Source organism: Mus pahari, chromosome 3, assembly GCF_900095145.1.
Source record: "Mus pahari chromosome 3, PAHARI_EIJ_v1.1, whole genome shotgun sequence".
NCBI lineage: Eukaryota > Metazoa > Chordata > Mammalia > Rodentia > Muridae > Mus > Mus pahari.
The window spans coordinates 53,541,572-53,566,197 of record NC_034592.1 but is presented as its reverse complement, the minus strand read 5'-3'; the positions used below and the strand labels follow the sequence as shown (position 1 = coordinate 53,566,197).

Sequence of the window (24,626 nt, the reverse complement as noted above, 5' to 3'; positions counted from 1 at the left end):
GAGAGAGAGAGAGAGAGAGAGAGAGAGAGAGAGAGAGAGAGAGAGAGAGAGAGCAAAAGAGTGAGTTTGGGTCAAATGTCAATTCAATCTGCCCTGTGAGGCTGTAGAAATAATTTGCTCTATAGATGTTCCATGTGCTTTTCCAAGATCCTATCAGACCCTAGGAATGACTTCTGGTTGGAAAGCAATTGTGAATGAACAGAATTTAAGAAGAAATGTGATAATCGTTAGAATGAAAATATTGCCAGTTTGAGCATATTTGAGAATTTAATTACACTCCTATTAAACATTTTAAATTAATTGCTTAGCTTGGAGAATTGGCCTGTTTAAAAAAAAAAATCAATAATTGAATGAAATGATCTAAGTTTCAATGGAAAGGTCAAATAACTTGAACCATTTAATGCTTGTAGATGGTTTATATTTCTTAGTGTAATTTTCGGTGTTATATTTTTCTTTACTGGAACAATGAGGCCTCACACACCATGATAAACTGTCAGCTAATGAGTGACTGCTATATGCTTATCATTTTCCTTGCATTATACATTGATTCCCATACATGATAGGGAATTTATTCCTGTTTTACTGATAAAGTAATGAACAAAATAATAAAATCAAGTGCTTGGGGAAACACTTCAGTGGTAAAGTGCCTTTTGTGTAAGGATGAAAACCCAAGTTTTTATCACTCAAACACACATAAGAGTGTGTAAGAGCCAAGGTTTTGGAGGACTGCTTGAAACGGTGATTTCTACAATTACCAAGGCCATTACACACAAGAACTCAAAGTGACTACGATTGCATGTAAGAGACCTGTGCAAAACCCAATCTATCAAAATTCTGGCAGGAATGAAGGAAGGCCTCATGAAGCTCTGCCAGTAGCTAAGGGGGTGTAAGTAGTTAATGGCTGTGGAGAAGAGAGCTAGTTTCTGTTTAGGATGTGGCCCCTGGTAGGTTGCCCATGTTCCAGTGGATGGTTACATATTGATCCATGGCAGTGCTAATAGACTCAGGGTGTTCACCAAAGAGAAAACATCGTTGGGAGGGAGAAATGATAGGACTGTTCTAGTTTGAGTTTGGGCAAAGGTAGTGTGCTTAAAATTCTGCGTATTCACAACTATAATCCAAACATTGAAGGGTCAGATAGGTGTACCCCTCCAGCTGACTAGCCAGTTAACTAAGCATGTCGGTGAGCTCTGGGTTCCTGGAGAGACATATGTCAAAACAAGCATCATTAAGTCACCCACTGATAACCTCTGGCACACACATGCATGTACTCCATCATACATACATGCACACATACAAGCTTGCACTCATACATATACTCTACACACACATACACATGTGTGTACAGTAGAACCAAATGCAAAGTGACTGGGACCTCCCTACATCTCTGCATATGCACCTCTTTCAGTCTGCAATGCTCTTATGTAAAGATATTTGTACTTAAATGTTATGTTTACATTTCCAAGTAGATTTTTAATTAAGGATATGAATTCTTCCTGCTTCATGTATATCTGAATATTTATCCTTTCTAGATACCGATGTTAGTTTAATCTGAGATGGATCAGGGGGAAAACAGTACCTCGAGTTTCTACAGCTCTAACTGGCTCCTTTTTCTTTCTTATAAGCTTGCGCCTAGAAGTGGAAACCACGGGAGGTTGTTCCGTTGCATTGCTTTGATTATTATAGAGATCACACTAATGAAAGGTTGGACAGGAACAAAGAAAGTAGGTAAAGAGATGGGTTTTACTGCAAGGTGGAGAAAATGCAGAAAAGAAGTCATGGTTTTCATTTTCTAATTTATTCTGCTCCCTGGATGAAGGGAGGAATGTTGTTCCTCTTTTCCTTCGGTTTGAATCTGCCCTCCCCCACCACTGAGGGAATTTGATATCTTGTCTTTACAGGGCAGTCAATCATTGGGGCAAATTAATAATCCATCGTATTCAGTTATGCTTTTCTTGGAATGAGGACAGAAAAATATTAGAGAAATCCTCAAGAAATATGCTTCTTAACAAGTGTTAATCTGACCTTATTTCTAAAACTAGAAATAAAACAATTTGTGCCATTTTATTGCTGGCTTCTGAATTAAGGAAAAAAAAAATCCCAGATGGCCATCTTGCTGAAGAAGCCAGCTTGTCTGAAGATATTCCACATGCAGTAATCATTATATAAGTTATCTTTAGGAAGTTGGTGGCATACATTGCACATCTTTGCCAACGCCCCAAACCACACTGATCTAGACATAAAAATAGATGAAAATGAACAGACTCCAATATGATGAAGAAATCAAAATATCACAGCTAGTCTAATGGCAACTCAATTTTTCCCACCTAACTCAGATAGTGGATCTTAAATTATACTTCTAAGTCAGACATGATGGAACATGTGTTTGGGAGGCTGAGTCAGAGAGTCCTTGATTCTGATACCTGGGATACATTATGGAAATTTTATCTTCTACAATTATATATTTGATTACTTATGGGGTCTGTGTTAGAGCACATTTATTCCCAGTTTTCTCATCTTGCATAAGTATGTAGTTCACTTTAGAAAAAAATTATAAATCTGTCTCAATCAGTCTTGGTTGGACCTACTTTGGAAAGGTAGAGTGCCAGGAGGCCATCTGCTTTCCACCCATAATTTGTGATTTCTCTACTCCCTCTGGCAATTAGTGTCTGGCCTTAAATCAATTGCTTAATGATTTTTTAAAACTCTTGTTTCTTACCTATATAATGAGACTTAGATAGTTGCCTGTGGAGACTATATGTAATCTTATAAAATGAAAGTACTCAATGTAGTAACTTTTATAGTATAAACTAAGGGCTTTTTCTGTCTTCCAACCATTCAAGTATTATTACCCTATATAAGGTAGTTGGATTCATATATGTATAAAAGGTGTATAGATACATAGATCTAGGGTGGCAAATAAGAAAAGTTATAAACATCAAAATTAGTATGTAGCACATACAGGTCTTGATTCTGACTTATTTAAATTTCATGTTATATTTTATTTCATTTCTTAAGAAACAAATTCCATTTTTTTCTATCATGATGCACAAATCAAAGAAGACACAGACATAAAATATTGGGGAATTTAAAGTTAGGATTGTAGCAATAAAAAAAATCCTACACATATGAGTATATTGCAGAAAAATATAAAAAAGAAAATAATTTGGTAAATGTATATGATATTTAAAAATTTGTTTTATTAGGGTGTTGGCACTAGATAAGGAACCCAGTTTGTACAGGCAAGCATTGCATTTGCCATATGAAAATAGATTCACAGAGACAACAAGGATATCATACATGAAGGATAGGTTATGCTTTCCTCCAAATGACTCTTCATGTTCTGTCCTACTCTCTATATTTTAAGAACTATAAACAATTGTTACAATAGTGCGAAAGGATTGTTCATGTGCTTTAATTTCCAAAGTCCCACAACCAGGGAACTTTGTACCCTTGTCCTGAAATAGACCAGATGATAATACAAAGACTCCTACTCAAGTCTAGTTGACCTGTAGTTACCTATTAAACAGAAGTGTATGCCATTCTTCATATATGATTCATCATATCCTGTTTGTGTTCTTATCTGCTAAGTAATCCATGTACTTCAAATGCTACATTGTGAAGAAAGTATATTCTAAGTAGAATGATGATTAGTTTGGTTATAAACATTATTCCTATTTATAATTTCTTTCTTCAATTTAAATTGATTCCTATCTTGTTTTTCCCACGGTCCCTGTTCTAGAAAACTCTTAGAATTAATACCATTCTACATTTTTACTGTTTAGAGTTTCTGCCTTTGGATGGAAGTTCTTTCCTACTTTGTTTCTGAAATACTATGCAAACTGCTACTTGATTATGGTTCTCCTAAAATTTTCAGTTTTATCTCTCTAAACCATGCTTCCTGTGTGTTCGCATATCTTCTAGGAAGGTTTTTGTCTTCTTTATTATTTCTCATTGCTAGAAATTGAGTCTTGAGAAACAGGAAGCTGTTATGTCCACTACACCCATAAAGGGATTATGGGGAAAATCTGCTTATGATGAAAAGAAAATGTTATTATGTCTTTTAAATGGATTAAAGTATCCTCCTGTATCCTTAGAGTGTTTGGGATCTCTAGAATAGATAGACAATGATATTTGGGGCAAATAATGGTCATTACTAGGTAGAATGACCTGTATATATTATAAAATGTGTCTTTTCCTAGAACAAGCAAGCATCTCTCACAGGCTTCGGAAACCTTATTGACCATTTGCTCTGAGCCATTTTGTTTTAGTGTCAAGACTGCTGTCAGCATTCGACTGATTAGGTTTAGATCCTGTAGTCAAATCAAAGAATCGCTTCTAGCGATAGAAGCACTGCTTATTTTGCTTATAATATCAACATCTCTGTCCATTATGATGAAGAAAGCTTGGTAGAACTGAGTAGAACATATCAGTATCTGGAAATGTAAAACTGGCATATACGAAGGGGTCATGGCAAGAAACAGACAGCCCTCACTCACATTTCCAGTGACCTATTTCTGTTACTAGACTCCACTTCCCATTTTTTATCCCCTCTGACAATATTTTAAGATTCTGTCAGAGACGGATCCATCCACTACTCACAACCTAATTGTCTCAGGAAGCTTTGTGACAGAAATCAGAGTTATATTTTACAAACCTGCTCTCAGTTAAATCAAGTTGACATGATGAACTAAAAACTTATCCAAAGATGAGAAACACACAGTTGTTCAGTAATAAGAGGCAAGACTTGATTAATATGGAATTTGTATTAATATTTTCCTAAAAAGCCTATGCTAAAAGTTGTCCGAATGTAAGCGGAAATTAGCAGACTAGTTATTTACTATCTAGTACCTGGAGCATTGTTTGAGCTAAGCGCACATTGGACCAGCAGAAATCTCATCCCTTTTCAGAAATTTCCCAATTCTTTACTCTCCCTTAACTTTCACCTCTCTGTTAAAATGAGAATCTGAAATTTATTCTGTTGAAGCTTAATAAAGAGATTCCAAGTCCCCAAATTGTATGTCTCATTAACTTAGCTGTGCTATGGTGGCTTTTTCTTCAACAAATAACACACTTCCTTTGAAAAATAAAATCCGCTTAAATCAATCCAATTTTGTCTTAGAGAAATCCAGTCTTTTAATTTGAATAAACTTTTTAATGATTAGAAGTTTTAATCAAAAATGTTTTCTCTGTCAAGTCCACAAACTTCACTGTACTTTGATATTTTTTTCCTTTTGAACTTAATGACTGATAGACTTAGTCAAAGCAGGAAAACTGTACTGATTTCTATGATTTCTTTCTTGTGCACTATTTGGAAAAGCTAGGCAATCAGGAGAAAATTAGCACACATGCGCGCGCGCGCGCACACACACACACACACACACACACACTTAAAAAATACAGCATCGCTTTAAAACACCCTGCTATTCTGAAAGTCATTTCACTCTTTTAAAGCACTAATGTGCTCAGGAAAACTCTGCACAAAGCATTGAACACATCCGACACAGTATGGCCATTATATTAGCTCCTCTCGGATAGGATGATAGAACTACTAATGGAAAGCAGAACTATACAGAATCCCTTGTGGGGTATTTCTTTGCTTAAAAGCTGTGGGATGTTATAACATGATAAGAGGTAATTGGCATCCTGTTCCAGTGTGTGCATTGTCAAGATTGCATTCTGATCATTGTCCCCATTTGGGGAAAGAGACAATATGTGTAAAATAAAGCCTAGATTTAAAAATTAAAAAAAAAAACATCCTCAAAACAAAAATGTTTATAGATTAAAGAAATAATACTTTAATTTTAATTAAAATTTTATAAAATATATTTTGATAGCATTTACCCCTTTGCCAACTCTTCCTAGATCTTACTTCCCTACCTATCCAATTTTATATTCTTTTACTCTTTTTCTCTTAAAAAAGAAAAAAATTAAAAAACAAAGCCAAAGTAGAACAAAATAGAAAACATAAACCCCACATATTCACAAATTACAAAAATGAAAAATAAACAGATAAAAGTCCTATGATACACACACACACACACACACACACACACACACACCACACCACACCATACCTAATGAAGCAAAACCAAGTTAAAAACCAAAACCCAAACCCAAACCAAAACAAAAACAAAAACCACAAACCCCTAAAAGCTCACAAACATACCATTGAGTCATTTTGTATCAACTCCTTCTGGCCACCAGGCCTGCCCTAGCCTGGAGTTTATATACACTGTGACACTTAATTGGAAAAAAAATTGCTATTTCCTTTGTTAGCACATATCAAATTGAAGATAAAGTTACAATAACTCCAAAGTATCAACTTCTAATTAATCAGGTGCTGGATAAATCTCCAGACACACTTCACTTGACCTAAATACCCTTTACATCCAATTGAAGTTTTAAATTTCAACAGAAATCTATGATGTCAGATCCCTAATGCTACAGCGGTATTAGCCACAGTCTAACGAGTGGAAATGAGTTGATAGCCTCCCCTGCTTAGGACACACATGGAATACAAAGTTACTAATTCTCACCTGCCCTTCATTTATGTATGGCTATCAATAAAACTATGGCGTTTGTGTTTTCTTCTTACTCAGCCTCTAAGCCTAATCCTTAAAGTAGGTATTAACACGGGGGACTCTGTATCTGTGGCTTCATTCATCCCCGACTTTACAGGAAAAAAGTATCCAAGTTAGTCTTTAGATACTATCTAATTGAAACCTGCTCTCTGCCATGCCTATTCAGACAGCTCCTCTCCTGAACACCTTATTTAATTAACGCATTCAAGTTAAGGATTTCTGGATTCTGGACTCATGTGCAGTAGAAGAGAAAGGAAGAAAGGGTTAGAAGTGAAGGATGAAGTATAAGAAGCAGAAAAAGTTATCATGCATTAGACTTCATACATTTCCATGTAAAGTCTTCATATGCTTACAACTTTGTATATTTTGACTAATATGTATTGATTTTTTTTCCACCAAAACCTTGACATGGGTCTCAACTTGATCTGCTTTCCCACCACATTAGGGCAGTGCCCCCAAAGGGAAGCTTACACTGTAAAGCTAAGCTTCTGTTTTGTTTTCTTTTTCAAAGCTATTTTTAGTGTTTAAGATAATTAATACTGTATCTTTTAACTGCTTGCCAACCCACTATCACCTGTCTCATAAATTACTGATCTGTAGGTTAATCATCTCTACCATGATTTTATATCAATAATCTCAATTCTATCTGTTTTAAAAAATGGCATGTATTTTTAACTATAGTGGCTGGCTAGTGACCAGAAATGTTCCTTACAAGTCTTTCTGTGAGCATGGAGCAAGGAAAAACTATTTCTAGAAGTCAAAAGCAGGTGTTTTTCTAACAGTGACTGGCAAAGTTGGCCAAACAGTTTTGTATAGTGGGTTATTAAATTCTTGATATTACCTGGAACTAAAATTCCCCCAAGAAGTAAACTGATATTTCAGGTTAAACTAGCCAGTTTACAACTATTTAAAATGTTTTGTGACACATACAGTGGATACCCTGAATTACCTCGAAATAACATTACAAAATCCAATGCCTACAGTTCAATGTCTTTCATTGCTTCTTTTCTGTTTTTGTTGTTGTTTTGTTTTGTTTTGTCTTTTCACTGAAAGTAAGTCTTAAATTCTGCAATAGACATTATTAAGAAAAACAGGACAGTTATGTGAAGGTTAAAAGTAAAGATTTTCGAGGAGAATAAAAATAAATGGCAAGCTTGTGAAAACGTGAGTCTCCCACAATAAAATCCAACTTATCAACCAAGATTTGGCATGCCCTAATATGGGGGAAATGTGTGCACCATATGAACAGGTGAAAATTAAAACTGAGAAAAAAATGTTTCTGGAAAACGAAACCCAGAAAACGTTGGACTTCCTGCCAAACTTAAGCTTTGCCAGGTTATTTTCATGTTCTCATATAGCCACAGAGTGCTGTTAGAAACATGTTGCTAATTGAAAGTTTCAAACACATCCATGTCTTCATCGCCATTCTCAGCTCTGTAGTCCGGGGAGTTACGTACTGAGAGGAGATACAAAACAAGAATCTGTGCCTGTGCATGCTCTCCTAGGCTTATACCCATCTTTCCTTGGAGGACCATGGGTTCAAAAGCATTGGGTTGGAGGGCTGTCCCAGGATACACTTGAATTGCATGCTTGCTAAGTTGTGGGACTGTAAAAGGTAGCCTGGTTCCTAGTTGAGCTAAGGCTAGACATGCTGGAAACCCCGAAGGGACAGTAGGCGCCTTGCCTGTTTCCTGGTACCAGCCCTTTCCACTAGCCACAGCCCCCCATAGATTTGGGGCCATCAGTCACACACAAGGGCAATGTCTGAAGCCCCTCCACATGTTGAGGACGTGACCTGTGGTCATGTAAGCTCTACTTTAATGAGGCCTGAAGGACTTAGCCAATAAGTTTTCCTTCCCAGACCCTCCTCCCTGCAAAAGGTATTTAACCTCAGGCCCACCTTGAGAAGTGGGGTATGGTTTTACTCATCCACTTTCCACCATGACAATAAATGCCTTAAAACCATAGACTGCCTCTTTTCATCAGGACCTGCCACTGGGGAACATGGAAAAGGTCTTTGCCTATAGAGCCACTATCTAATCTCCTGGAGAAGGCCTCTCTGTGCTCTCAGCCATGACTGCCACCAAGCCTGCCTGCAAATCCCAAGCTCAACTCCACTGCCACAAACTCCCTTCTTACCCCAAGCCCCAAGCCCTGGGCCAGATCCAGCCCCCGTGGGCCCCCACTCCATTCTTAGCTCTTCTGCAACATCCAATGGTACCTGTGTGTCCAAGATCCTCAGACTGCACTTCCCCATCCCCAGAATAGGGTCCTGGGGCTTCCCTACAGAACTACACTTACCAGGCAAGTAAGTGTGGTCACTTCTTACATCCTGCCTCCACGAGAGGCCAAGCCCTGTGGTGGAGCAGACACGGGGACCACACAACTTTAGACTAAGTAAAGAAAACCAGGCACAAACCCTTAAATCACACTCATTATCAATGCAAGGTATGAATACTATGTGATAAACCCGTGGATGTGACTGCCTAAGAGAAGGGATCACAGGAAAACTCAAAACCAACAGAGTATATTATACCATATATACCAAATTTTAAGCATGTAGTTGTTGAGACACTTATACTGAACAGAAATAAAACAATTACACTAGTATCTAAACACACACACACACAGATGCACACAGGCATGGCACCCAACTATGAATAATCTACAGAGCTTCATTCTTTCTCTGATACTATTTTCATTAAGTCTATTTCGCCCATGTTACTCCTAAAATACACCATTAGTATTCATCTATTATGGTGGCTGGGATAAGATGTCTTTTGTAAGTATGAGCGTCTGAATACTTGTTCTATAAGTGGCTATTTGAGAGAGGATTAGAAAGCATGGCTTGGCTGGAAGAGGTACGTTGCTGTAGGCAGCTTTGTGGTTTCAAACGGCTTTCATCATTTTCTGCTAGTTCTCCTTGCTTCCTGCTATTATTTAGGGAGGGAGTTCCCAGCTGCTGCTCCAGACGTGTGGACTCTAAGTCACTGTAACCATAAGCCCTAAATACACTTTTGTTTTTCTATAAGTTGCCGTTGGTCATGGTGTTTTATCCCATCAATTAAAATTAACCGATACTTTAATTCTTCTATGTTACCAAAACTTTAAAAAAGCCAGCAGGGCTTGCTTTTTTATTTTTTATTTATTTATTTATTTTTCCTTTTTATTTCTCACAAATTTCTTTCTAGTTTCAGGTTTTCCAGTTGTGGAATTGCCAGAAATAATGCTGAATATAGTAAGAATTTAAGGAAACCTGAGTAAAATTATCATTGTTTAACCAGCATACATATAGTCATGGGATCTTTTATTTAATCTTAAAGGCCCTCACACGCACACACATATGCACACATATGAGTTTGGGAATGGAAAGGTAATCAGGAAATGTTGACAGGATGTAGCTGAACATGGTTTCAATGAGTAGACAATATAATGCTTTTGGGATGACACATATGCACGGGACGGTAGCTGTGACAGCTGACAGCCCATGTTGGGTGGGTAGGGACTAGGTCTATCATGGCTCCCTGAATCACTGACAACTACTTCTGAAATTAAAAGCGCGGTACTTCCGGGACTCCTGAATTGATCTTGGTCTTTATTAAGAAGCACAGATCAAAAGCATTGATCTGAGCATCCATCCCATCTTGGCTTCCTAATTCTTCTTTATGGTTGTTTTTCTAACTTTAGTTGGTTTTTAATTGAAAATTTAATATGCATATTCAATGTATCTCCATCAAATCCAGTCCCAACTCTCCCTGTCTACCTTCCCCTGGGAACCTTCCATCACGTCTGAATTTGTACAGAGGTTGGCATGGAGTTCTCTTTGTAATTCATACAGGCCCTGAACATTTGATGGTTTTCTTGCCTCAGTGTAGCTTTAATTTTTTCAAAGACTACTTTTAGTGATGGTTCTTAAATGCTTTAACCTCCCTTCCAGTCCAACACCCACCAGAGGTAGTGGAAAAGAAAGGTTGTTATGATACAGGGGAAGTAGACCTGTTTAGAAATGGTTGTTTGGAGCAAATCCCATCCGCATTGTAAGAACATCAGCAGTTCAGTTCATGGGTCAGCAGTAGTACCTCGATCCGCTAGAGAACACTTCATGGATATACCAGCGGTCTAGTTCAGTAGTGTTGGGATAGTAGTTGCAGTGGCAAGACCCATCAGGAACAGCCAGGCCTCAGCCAGATCAGCGTGAGTCCCTGGGAGGGATTTGGACCACCAGGGATATCAGGAGAAGTTCCCTGCTCTGTCTCTCTCAAGGACTTGAAGATCAGGGAAAAGGAGAGACCAAGGAGCACTGCACCAATAGCTATACCAGTCCCCCTCACAGTACCTTGGGTCCTATTTATACCCTCTCCTAACATCATGTGTCCTCCATGAGGACTTGTCTCTCCAAGTGTCTTGCCTCAGCATGTGAGTCTGGTTTAACAAAATTCCACAGGCGTCTGGATCTGCTGACATCACTCTGCCAATCTGCCCAAGTCCATGAAAGTGGCAAGAAGTCACCAGCATACCGCCAGGAGGTTTTGGTATGTTTCCCTCTATGGAGTCAAGAAAACCGGAGCTCAACCATGTATGTGAAGGGAATCAATACATGCTTGTCATTAAGGAGATATCCTTCATCATACATCCTTTCACGTGCTTGCTGTAGCAAAACATCCTTTCATCTGTTTCCTTCATGAGTCTGCCTTAGTGAAACATCCTCTTTCCTGCGTCTGCTTGAGTGAAACTTTTCTTTATGTGTCTGTTTCAGGAAAATATCCTTTCACTCATGTCTTCAGGAAAACACTACTTCATGTGTTTGCCCCAGCAAAACACCATCTGACACAACTGGCTTTCCAAAGAAGCCTTAAGTTTCCCCTTCAGCTCAGCCTTCTAAGTGTTAGCATGACAGATGAGCACAACCATACCAGGCCCCACTTGTTTCTTCCTCCTTATCTGCCTTGCATCATTTCCTAAGTTCACTGTCTTTTGCTTTCTCTTAGCTAGTTGACTGGATTCTGCCTTGCCTAGTTTGAAAGCAAACGATCTGGTCTCCAGCTTTATATATTAGTTCCTCATTCCTGAGTGAGAAGTCCTTCTAGCTTTCCTTAGCTCCTTAATGTGAGTAGATCTAAGACAGAGAAACAGAGGCCAGCAAAATGACAGGAGGTACACTGGCTATGTAGAACATCCTGAGAGTTGCTATCAGTTACCATTGCGTTTGAAGAGTAGAAGGTGTCATAAGATTGAAAATACGTTCTCAGAACATGTTTGCAGTGCAACGACTAGGTCATTGTGTCAACAAGGTCCAGTGTGGCTGTGTGTGGTTGTGGTGGTCTGAATGAGACTGGTTCCCATAGGCTCATAGATTTGACTGTTTTGTCACTGGGAAGTGGAACTATTTGCAAGGATTAGGAGGTGTGGCCTTGTTAGAGGAAGTGCTCACTAGAGGTGGGCATTTAGATTTTCAAAAGCTCAAGCCTAGCCCAGACTCTCTCTTCCTGATGCCCATAGATCCACATGTAGAACTCTCAGTAACTTTTACAGTGCCATGTCTGCCAGCATGCTGCCATAACTTCCCACCATGATGATAATGGACCAAACCTCTGAAACTGTAAGCCAGCTCCAGTTAAATGTTTTCCTTTACAGGAGTTGCAGTGGCTGTGGTGTGTCTTCACAGTGATAGAACACTAAGACCTCAGTTCCTCCAGAGGAAAGATTGGAGTCATTGGGGCTAAGGTTGGTGCAGAGTTTATTTTCTTGTAGTAATGTGATACTGACACCAAGAATAACAAAGGTTATTTTCCTTTAAAGTCCTGGGATAATTACAATGGAAAGAAGGCACTTAATAGCTTCCTGCAACTCCAGAGAACACAGAAATTTAATTTGAACTGAAGAGTTTGTGAAAGGAGAGGATGGTGTTAACAGAACAATGTATTCAATCAGGTAGACAATTCTCTCCCAGGAACAGGTTCCTGGAACATTGCTGTTTTGAAAGTTAAGCATACAGAGACACCTACAACTTTGATATTCTTACCTTGCTCCCGTGGAGCGTACTTGCAGTAATTACTATGTTACAATAATATCACTATTAAACACTAATCCTGATGTGAAGGAGCAATTCTTATGCAGTACCTAACATGGGGTGGTTACAAATGTGGCCACCTTACAAATACGGGTGTATCTAACCTCAGAGCAACACTGTGAGAAAAACTACCAGCATCTAATTTTCACTAGGTAATGGCTAGAGCTGTTCATTGGCTCCATATCAATAGTTTGTAAAGGTAAGGAGCAGATGTGTAACTCACAGAATTGGTGCTAAAGTTCATGTTTGACTTGTGAGTATAAGCCCATTAACATTTCTCGCCTTCAGAGCAATGTGACGTGGACTTCACATAGCTCTAGTCAAAAAACTTGTGTGACTCTTGTCAACTGAAGGAACTTCACACACATCAAGAGTGGTCAGAGTTCTAGAATGAAGGAACATATTTCAGAGGTCTTTCATAAATATGTATTTTGGAAAGCAATGGTGAGAGATTAGGTTGAAAGAGAGAGGAAGAGAGGGGGAGAGAAGAGAGAGAAATTAGTATATCATTTACAAACATTTTCTAACTCCTACATTTTCTAACTTCACGTGACAAAAATTCTAAGATTTTTTTCATAAATGCAATTTTATAAACCTACTTTGGAATTACTTTTTATATATACCCTTAGAAGAATAATTCTGTAGGAATTGTTTTGCTATCATTAGTTTTTAAGTCTTACACAAATATTTACATGAATGTTAGGCTCTCTTACTATTATACCAAAATAACAGAATAATGATGATGATGATGATGATGATGATGATGATGTTGATGAGGATGATGATAGATACTGGTTGTTATTTGAGCACTACCCATACTTCTTTGACCAGCTAAATTATTTTTTGATCAAGAATATGAAAAAATATAGAAAAATGTGGACATACCGCAATTATGAATCTTGAGATTATTTCGGCTCCAGAATGAGTCAGTGGGTGAAAGCAGACATGCTCACACAACCCCATCCCTAAAAATAAATGTCCTGTATTCCTACAGGACACAGTGGCTGTCACCTACTAAAGAAGTCATGGCTCTCATAGGGTACTGTCTTTTGAATGAGCACCTTGGGAAGGAACAGCACAGAGAAAGTTCTTCACACTGACTTGCTGGTGGTTTTCTTTTATCACTTGCTGCACTGCTTGCGTTCCAATGGTGACTCCTGCTGGATCTCGCCTAGCAGAGAAACACCCACCTTCTACCCTTGGCCCTCTGAAGTATGCAGGGGCATGCCTCTGTATGCAGAAGAAGCAGAAGCAAAGCTAGGAACCAGAGCTAGGAAAAGATTGTGGACACCACTGAGAACGTTTAAGAATATGAAGGAGCTCACTATAATCTCTCCCGTTCTGGGAATAGACCCACTACACTATTGCGAACAATTTGAGAGACATGCGCAACTTCAACAACACCAATCACACACATTAGAGGAGTTTTAATTTTACAAAAAACATTTTTCATTGCTTTCCTGTCACATTGAATGATGTAGTTCGTTGTTCATGTGCTTTTAATTATCTGGGTAAACGGCTTAGTAGTTAGTTAACATAAATCTGAATTCTTATGTCAGTGTTGACTTAAAAGAAGTAAAACTCAAATACTGCTGCTGTTGAAGTTATAATGCATTAAGTTCTTTAATCATGATTCTGCTCATCCATACCTTAGGTACTTCAAAATATGAAGTCTACCTGCAACTAAGTTCAACACAGTTAGGATCTTATAAATTAAAGATAAAAATAACAACTGCTGTCTAAACATTATTTTATGTTCAATCTACCCTTATTGAACTTCTTTTTGAAAATAATCTTTTACTTACTTACTTATTTTAAACTCCAGATTTTATTCCCCTCCCAGTCTACCGTCCAACTGTTTCACATCCCATACCTCCTCCCCGTCCTCCTGTCTCATCAAGGATGTCCCCCAACCCCCAACCCCCACCCCACCAGACCTCTAAACTCCCTAGGGCCTCTATTTTCTTGAGGATTAGGTGCATCATCTCTGACTAAACAGTCCTCTGCCGTATACTTATTGAAGTTCTGACAATCACCAAACATGTGGTTGGAAGCTATACTATTAATCCATGTTTTAAAACACACTAAACTGGTGACATAATTATTAAATCTAGTAACTACCATGTAAGACCATCTATGACACTTTATTCCAACCTGGGGAAAGATATCATTGGATTGTCCTAAAAGAGTAAAAGGTCCCCACATTAAATTCGCATGTCGTGCTTATTTTATATGATATGCACACCTGAAGCACTTTGGGAATTATGTACTTTTCAGCAATCAGACACACCCAGGCAACACAGAAATGTTTTGTGTCCAATTAAAAAAACATGAAAGGAAAAGATGGACTTGAGAGCTTGCCAAAAAAGAGCAGTGAGAAATGACATGTTTTCAGAGACAAACCAGCCATGGTGAGGGAGCGGGTCTCATCTTACAGAGAAGGCACACAAACACTGGGTAAAACCCAAGCATAAGGTAACTGCTACTTTTTGAGTGGTTACAGCATATGGGATCATGTTCCCTTTTAGATAATTTGTTTTAATTTTAGCAGAAACATGAAACACAGTATGAAAAGAAGCAAAAGTCTCTCTCTCTCTCTCTCTCTCTCTCTCTCTCTCTCTCTCTCTCTCCATCCACCCACCATCCACCATCTATCTATTATCTATCTATCTATCTATCTATCTATCTATCTATCTATCTATCTCCACAAAACAACCAAAGCTTTTACCAAGATGTGCTTCCAAATGCACATTCTATTGAGGGGGCTGCATAGTGCTTCAAAAACTCCAAGGAAGAGAAGTTAGCACTAGGATTATGCTTAGCTCAAGGGAGGGGTTTCTAGTGTTTGTCCCGAGGCTTTGTGTGGGTAACACATTCCAGGGTCTCTGTCTCTGTACTTTAGTACTTTAAGATGTTGAACTAAACAACCACAAGGTTGTATATTTACATTATTTTGGTAATATTTTAAGTGGTGCAAGTACAGTAGCGGGAATTTGGTTTATTTATTACGCTTTTCCTTGAGTAGTGGTTCTCAACCTGAGGGCTCTGACACTTTTGACAAAACCCTATCTCCAAGAATGTTTGTATTCAGATTAATAACAGTAGCAAAATTACAGTTATGAAGTAGAACAAAAATAACCCTAGGCTGAGGATAACCACAGCATGAGGAAGTTTACTAGAGGGTTGTAGCATTATGTGGGTTGGGACCACTGCCCAGCAACTATTTTCAAGCAATCATTGAGGTTCACAAAATTTTAAATGCCATTAAATATGAACTCATTGCCATGTCATGTATCAAAACCAACACAAAGTACTTTATTTGCTGATTTTAAGAAAATAAAATGCTTGCAACTTTCATGTCCTAATTATTCTTGCACATTATGGTTTTAATGATACAAATGGAAAAAGCCTCTGGGGAATTACATTTGCAAGAGATGGATCCCAGTGGGGACAGATAATTTTTTTTTAAATCTGCAATTTGCAGTAGAAGGACTTGCTATAGACATTTATCATATACTTTGGAATAAATATCTGTTCTTTTCTCTTGGTTCTTGGCATTGAAACCTTTTGGAGTATACTTAGTGATGCTGTTTATGGCATTGCCTAAGAACCCGGGTTGGAGAGTGGGACCTGGCTCCAAGATGGCAGCAGCTTGCTCAGAAATGCAATCGAGGAATAAAAAGATGAGTACACTCTGGCCTCTCGGACCTGAGTTCTACCACAGAAACCCCAACTTGAAGATATGACTAGCTTCAGGGTTAGATAATAGAAGAACAATTGTGAAAGTCCCAAGTTTAACTGCGCACAGGGAGGTTGTAAAATAGTAGAGATAAGGACACTTAATCAGTTAGCAACTTTGAGATATACCAACGCAATATATTCCATATCCCCATATATATTTAATATATGATTGTATTGAATGCATAACATATTTAATGTTTATGTTAAATTTCAATAATCATGCTAATATATAGTTTTATATTTTAATATAATAAATAAATAAATAAATAAATAAATAAATGCCCGATTCCAAATCCCAAGTGGAACCCATTCTAATAAATAAATAAATAAATGCCCGATTCCAAATCCCAAGTGGAACCCATTCTAATAAATAAATAAATAAATGCCCGATTCCAAATCCCAAGTGGTTACCTTTAAGAAACCCATTCTAGCTATTTGGTACTCCAGCATTTCCAGAACCGATACTTCTTTTTGTGGCCTGTCTCAAAACTTTGTCCAATAACTAACACCAGTGTAGGCTGAGTAGAAAACCAGAGAATTCCCTTTCACCAATATCTTGCTTGAAAGTCTTTAGCTTTCACAGACTTTCTATCTACCCTTGATGCTGGTGGCTGTGGAACTTGTCCCAGGGCGTGGCCCTTCTCAGACTAACACTATTTCCATTTCAATAAACCTGCTTACTCCAGAGATCCCTGACTGTCAGGAGTGGTCTGGGTAAGGGACTATGACCCCACCTTTCCCCCAATGCGTTGCCATGGACATCTCTGCCATGCTATATTAGAATAATTGTACTCTTTACAACATAACTGTGGTGGTAAGTCGAGTGTTATGAGCCATTTTCATTAGTTATCAGACAGGAGGAAGGTCTAGTTTTGTTAGGAGAAAGGACCAGAAGATTGGCCGGGCTCTCAACTCCAGCTGGTATCTGAGTCAGATTACTCCGAACCAGTCTGTAGCTTCTGGCGAACAAGGAAAGCAGTAGTGTCAGAATTGGGTCGAGTCTGCGGGATGCCCCGTGAGTTAGGGAAATAGAAGAGCTGTCTGTAATTGGAAAGGATGCAACGTGTGTCTTGTAAGTCGTATCAGGAAATGGAAATGGAACCACCTAATGGAACCATAGAGCAAACATGTAATCACGTGGAATAGGTCAGGGTTCTAGACAAGGCTTTCTTGGATCTGAAAAGGGTGAAGTTTGTCAACAGCACAGGATGAGTGCATCAGTTGAATGAACCAACTTCTTTTACGGAAATGAGAAAAAAGCCAATTACAATTTAATTTAAGTTTCAAAGGGTAACGTGGATATTTTCAAAAGACTGGATGAGATGCAAATAAAAAAGGACATGGTAATTATATGAAACCCTATCTCACACAGATTGTTAATCAAAAAATCTTAGAACTATTTGGCCATTTTCTTATTGTCAACCCTGCCTTGTAAATTATAGGCTCCCTGCTATCAAACAGACCTTACCAGTGGACTCCTTTAATACATAAACCGATGAATCTGTGTGTGTGTGTGTGTGTGTGTGTGTGAGAGAGAGAGAGAGAGAGAGAGAGAGAGAGAGAGAGAGAGAGAGAGAGAGAGAGAGAGAGAACGAGCTCAGGTACCCAGGTGGGAGGGGGAGAACATCAAACTCAAACCTGAAATTCTTCCATTAAGCTTAACAGTTTTCAACGAGGTAAAAACAAAGCTGCTACATCGAAGTTTTAAATTTTTTTTCAAATTTGGCAAATCCAGAGTGAGAGTTGGAATTCTGGGGTGAAATAAACAGCAGGGACAGACTTTTGTAAATAACAGCGAATTATCTCTGAAGTTGGTGGACTTTCTCTGCAAAAGCAGACCTGCGGCGAGAAGGCCGCTTTCCTGTTCTCTGTAATCACAGGAGACAGCAGGCACCTGTGCTGACATTTTTTCGGGAACCTTTTCTGAAGCCATGGCTCCCGTGATCATTAGAGAATGTCGACTTTCGTTTTTCAGAAACTCGAGGGAAGCTGCACCTAAAAGACGCCCACTCCTGGATGAAAGAAACCCCGTTCCATCTAAAAGCCAGACTGTGTCTTCCCTCCAAGTCGCGGGCAGTTTGCCACACTGCAGCCATGGGAAGCTCCGAGTGATATTTAAAAACGGATCTAGTTCTCAGCTAATGTGTGGATACCAAGAAGGGAAAATATTCAAATATCAAGTGAAGAAGCAGAGAGATATTTAAACATACAATGCAGACTTTCTAATTTCTGACTCAACATCTTCCACTCCCTTTTATATTGTCTAAAACTACCAACAGGTGTCCTTTCGTTAAAAAAAAAAAAAAATCCATAACTCTGAATACAGTTGAAGTAAATATTTTACTTGTCTTTTGACACCTTAACACCAAAATTTAAAATGTTTCAAACAGTCAACGGCTCCCCAGTGACCAAATTGAACTCTGGTAAAAATAAAATATCTTTCAGTTCAGCACCAGCTGGCTAAATTTAAACCTAGCATTATGCAATCTTAAAGTGTCCTTGCTTTCCCACCGTGTATTAGGAGAATCTCTTATACTGTCACTCCCAAATTACTTCAGTTTCTTAACATCCAAACACAGCACAACAGGGCCAAATTAACATGTTCACGGGCAATTGAAGACAGGGAAAAAAAAATCCATTTGAAAGTGTATATAGGGCATGATACCGTCAAAGCACTGTCTCAGTATCCTCTATCTGAGTTTGCAGTTACCATAATTAGGGCTGGCAGATCCTACTGGAAGTGCTTTCCTTAATTCTGAAAAACATGGAAGAACCTGATTCTTTAATCCTTAACTTCAGTAAGACTCCCAGAGGACATAAGCCGACAGCTAGAGCAAGAACTACAAAATCAGACTACGACTGAAAAGCAATAACTTTCCTGCATTTCTCTGAGTGTGGTGAAACACTCGAAAAATATTTCAGGCACCTCCTTTTCCTTATCAAATTTCATGAAATGTCATTCACATTTCTTAATCTGTATATATATATATATATATATATATATATATACACATATATATATATTTTAATCTTTGTGCACATAAGAGACAAAGCATTTTTCAGTTTCCCTTCTGGCTGTAAATTGTAGAATAACTTTTAAATTGTGACTGGTTATTAAGCTCATTATTCTTTAATATTAAACATTAAAATAATTTATTGGAGAGAGATCAACATATGAGGCTCTAAATTTCATATCCAACAATGCTAAGCACAATTCTAAGAACAAATCCAACTCGAACACCTTCCTTTATGTGATGGCAATTCACTTTCAGTCTTCATTGCTCCTCAGTAAGAGTCAAACATTTTATAACCTTGGCACACACAGGACTACATTACACATACCTTTGTACCAGAATCGACCCCTAGCTCTGTAGAAATGCTCTATGGATTTGCAACTCTTCACTTGAAAGGCTCCTCCCTGTTTGACACACAGCAAATTTCCCAGTCCCCTGAAAGCAACCAGCAGAGTGGAGACCAGCTCCACCGAAGTCTATGAGGCAAGCAGATAGGGCTGCTGAATTTATTTTAGCCCTGTGTCCAAAGGATGCAACCCAGTACCTATTTTTAGGAACTGAGCTCTGTATAGGTGGGGCTTGAGTCAACCACTCTTTTCAGAAGTGAGTCTCTGAGGTCATACTGCTTAGTACCGTCCTGGGAAATGGACAGTATGCATGGTTCTGACACATGTGCAGTCACTCAAACTCCCTTCCGTAGCCACGACCACAGCGAAGTCTGAACTTCCCAACACATTCTGAATGAAGTGGGGTTATTAAAGGGCTTCAGTTGCTTGCTTTTAGAAGATACCGTTACTCATTTAAGAGTAAAGGATTTGAAAACAAAGCACACAAAAAGGCCGATCTTATTTATTCTGTTTGGGATAGTGATAATCTTTGGAAGGGAACTTTGAGTTTTGTTTTGTTTTCTTTTCTATTGGAGGTAGGTATTTCCTGTGTGCAATGGGTTGGCAAGGAACTTGGGACCCTCCTATCTCAGATTCTATAGACTGAAATATAGGAGGATCACCCTGGGATCAACACAGATCCTTTTTAATTTACAATTTTCATATTCCCGATACGTAAAGCAATGTTTGCTTTTCAAGTCTTCCCTCACAAAGCAGCCATACTGTAGTGTTTCGTAGGAAAGGGAAAGATAGAGCAGGCAGGGAGCAAGTCATCCAATGTGCTCCTGAGAGAATTCCATTACATACCATGGCCACTGTACTTTCTCGGTAGACTCGGCTAGCCCAAATGGAGACAGAGAGAAGTCAGCTGATATTATCCTTCAGCTTCATAATGTCGCATTCTTTCGAATGTGTTGGAATGAAGAATCCTGCTCACCAACCTCACAACTCTTCTGTAACTCCCCAGAGTTGTGTCCTGTGTGTCCTGTGTAGTTAGACTCTCAACAAACCCAAACACAGGAAATTGTCTGCAACTTGAAGAAAGCATCTTACTTTTACACTGTTAATTGCACACAAAACACAAGTAAGCCTACAATCATACTATACTCAATGAGGATAAGCATATATTATTTTTTCATCTACGAGTTTTTATTAAAAGTAGTGCAACTAGTGATATTGCAGCTTCTTATCGCTACACAAATATTTATTCAATGGTCCTGAGTATTCCACAAGATTTTCCAGTGTAAACTATCTCAAGATTTACTGACCAGTATGTATGGTCATTGCTAGGCATGAGGTCACCTGAAATTTAAATGATTAATATTTAATGAAATTTTAATTTTCAGTGCCACGCTTGTACTAACCACGTCTCAAGTACCCAGTCCACAACTGTGACATGTGTTTCTTCATTGAGAATGCTCTTATCACTTGGAAGATTGCCCTGACCATTACTCGTGTCACGTCGGGTCTCAGCACATGTTTACTCAGTGTTCTGTTACCTGACAAGTTGAACACTCATACACATTCTAATACACCCAGGTTTGACTAAATTAGAGTAAGTTCAAGAGTCTTTATATGGTTGTTACTAATTAAATGAGACAATAAATTGTGTTTATAATATTACTACTCCAACATAATATTTCTCAGAAAATCATGTTAATGCACCATGTTCATAGGAAAGAGACAGTATATCGAAAAATCATAAGTTATGAGACTGATCTTAATATATAAATGTGGTCAACTTTATTATTTTTATCATTTTTATTCTTTTATTTGGTTATTAATGATACTGTTTGCAATAAGGTAAATTGCTCAAATATCTGATGTGAGGATTCATCATCTCTCTTGCTCAAATGAACTCTTTTTTATTTAAATGACTAGTTTCTTGATTTGATTCCTCCGGTTTCATTCACAATGATTTCCTCTCATAATTTCTATTTTTGTCTTTTCAGGGAAAATATTTCTGATTTAAATACTTATACAACCTATGAAAAAAACCAATGATTAAAAAATATATTTAGCCGGATTTGAATCCTCTACAATGCATATATGTATTGAGCTACCATGCAGTATCCAGTCATATGTAGAACATTCATTATTATACACACTGGTTAAAATAATTGAATTAAAAATTTCAAAACAAACCAAGGAAATTAACATCCATCACCCGAGGTGGTTATAGATATCAGAGAAGCATGTGGATGAGACTTCACACCATCTACCATCAGGAAAACGCAAGTAACAGGAGTGAGGTATGACTGCCCAACTGTTAAAATGATTGATGTATCCAGTACACGAAAATACCAAATGTCTACAAAGTGCACTGGGACCCTTCACCTACTCCTGATACAATGAGAGGGGAAAATTCTTGGTGGTTGCTTAAGGAATGCATGTATTGTTACTTATATCCCAGTTTAAAGATAAAATGACACATCTACCCAAAAGCCTGCAAGTAGATGTAGACACAATTTTAAGAGATATTTACCAAAATTTGGAATAAACTTATCTGTCCTTCACTGATCAATACCATCTTGCACAGTTAGAAATTGGCATGCTACTCAGTGCTACAGAAAGACAATGAGGAACATCAAATATTAAATCCAGTGCAAAAATCTGCATACTATATGGATTCAATGTTAGTGCATTCTAGAAAATGCAAAACTACAGAAAAATAAAAGTTTTTAAGGGTTAATGGAGGGAGACTAGGCTGAAATAGAAGCTCTTTCTGAATGATACTGTAATAGGGTTGTGTGTTATTATACACCTGTCAATAGCAGTGAATGTACAATTTCAATATGTCATCTAAGTGTGTCAGTGTGGATTCATCAAAATCACAAGAAATATTCAACTCTGCTTAAGAACATTGACAATATGTTCTATGTAGGGGGAGGTGGATGGAAAACTTTGTACATTCTCTTCAGTTTTGTTATGAATTTAAAATCTTTTCAAAAAGTACTGTACAAGAAATTTAACATATGTTCTTATTTCTGTAATTTTTCCCCTTAAAAATAACATCTGGATTATATAAACGGATTGTGTTATAGATTTGATTTGTGTTATTTACATTTATTTCATCTTGCTCTCAAAAGAAAACAAGAAATTGACACTATTATTTCTAATAAAACTGAAGATTAGGGAAGTTAAATAACTTTTCCAAAGATGAAAGTTAATAATAAGCAAAAAACAATGAGCATTGATCTTAATTCTGCTGACTCCTTAGTTACATGTTTTCAGAGACATTATTTATACTGACTATAATTTAAAAGTTCCCAAAAGCTTGGAATACCCAAGATAAAATTCACAGACCACATGAAGCTCAAGAAGAAAGAAGATCAAAGTATGGATGCTTCTGTCCTTTTTAGAAGGGGGAACAAAATACTCATGGGAAGAAATACAGAGACAAAGTGTGGAGCAGAGACTGAAGGAACAACCATCCAGACACTGCCCCACCCGGGGATCCATCCCATATACAGTCACCAAATCCAGGCACTATTGTGTATGCCAACAAGTGCTTGCTGTCAGGAGCCTGTGTCCTAAGGGGCTCTGCCAGAGCCTGACAAAGACAGTTGTGAATGCTGGTAACCAACCATTGGGCTGAGCATGGGGTCCCCAATGGAGCAGTTAGAGAAATGACTGAAGGATCTGAAGGGGTTTGCAACTCCATAATAAGAACAATATCAACCAACCAGACCTCCCAGAGCTCCCAGGGACTAAACAACCAACCAAAGAGTACACATGGAGGGACTCATGGCTCCAGCAACGTATGTAGCAGAGGATGGCCTTGTTGAGGAATGCCAGGGTGGGGAGGCGGGAGTGGGTGGGTGGGTGGGGGAACACTCTCATAAAAGCAGGGGAGGGAATGGGGTGGGAAGATTCTGGGAGGGGGGAAGTTGGGAAAGAGGATAACATTTGAAATGTAAATAAAAAATCAAATGAAAAAAATTCCAAACATTATGTATCATGATAATAAGCTTTGTGAGGCACAAAATCTTCATCATATTAACAGAAGATGAGGCGAAGGCTTAGTGTATGCCAGAAATAGGTATGCTTTCTGTGCAGGGCAGCAGGTAAGCTACTGGGGCCTTATATAGACAGGAAGTGCCTGTTTTATAGTTGGATCAACTATATTTCAGTTAATATAACTGAAAACTCTGGACCAAGGAGGTCCATCTAACACTTTTATAATTAAAATACATAATTTATTACTGAGCATATACAACAAACTTGCATACCAGTTGCAACAAAGCAATCTGCTTTGAACACCATAGGAGCCATGTTGACTTATTCAGGCCTTTTTTTTTTTAAACAGGAAAAAAAGGGCATAGTAAAATGAATTGTGGCTGAAGTTGGGTAATTACCTTTACATATTCAAGTTCAATCATATTAAACATATATCATGAATCTAGGAAAGCATGATAAGGTTGTTATGTACATAACTTAAATCATTTCTCATTATCTATGTAGAGTGGTGATGTGCTTGACAATACAAACTCGGGAACTTCAGAGAATGAAATCAGCACTATTAATAACTGTGCCAACACACAGTGTAAGCTGGGCTGTCTGGGACAAAGACAGCTGTAAACACTTGACTAATAAGCCAAATGTAGGCCCTCTTGACTCACAATGTGAGTACACGCTGAGAGATTTGCAAATGATCTATCACTCAAAAAGAAAAAAATAGTTTTCGTACTGACCACTTTATACTAGATCATCTCTATACTTTGTTTTTTTTTTTCCTTTTTTATTATTATTTTCTTTATTTACATTTCAAATGCTATCCCGAAAGTTTCCCATACCCCTCCCCCCACCTCTGTTCCCCTACCCACCCACT

The 24,626-nt window shown here is 38.1% G+C and overlaps 1 protein-coding gene across 2 annotated transcripts in view; it reads right to left on the bottom strand.

The window, feature by feature from the left end:
• The window catches only part of Xirp2 (xin actin binding repeat containing 2), a 79,454-nt gene extending 59,571 nt beyond the window's left edge, over positions 1–19,883 (bottom strand). For both annotated transcript variants that reach the window (XM_021193111.2, XM_021193110.2), the window contains exon 1: positions 19,738–19,883. The gene's annotated coding sequence lies outside the window, so the exon portion shown is untranslated. The remainder of the gene's footprint in view (positions 1–19,737) is intronic.
• Positions 19,884–24,626: the final 4,743 nt, after the last annotated feature.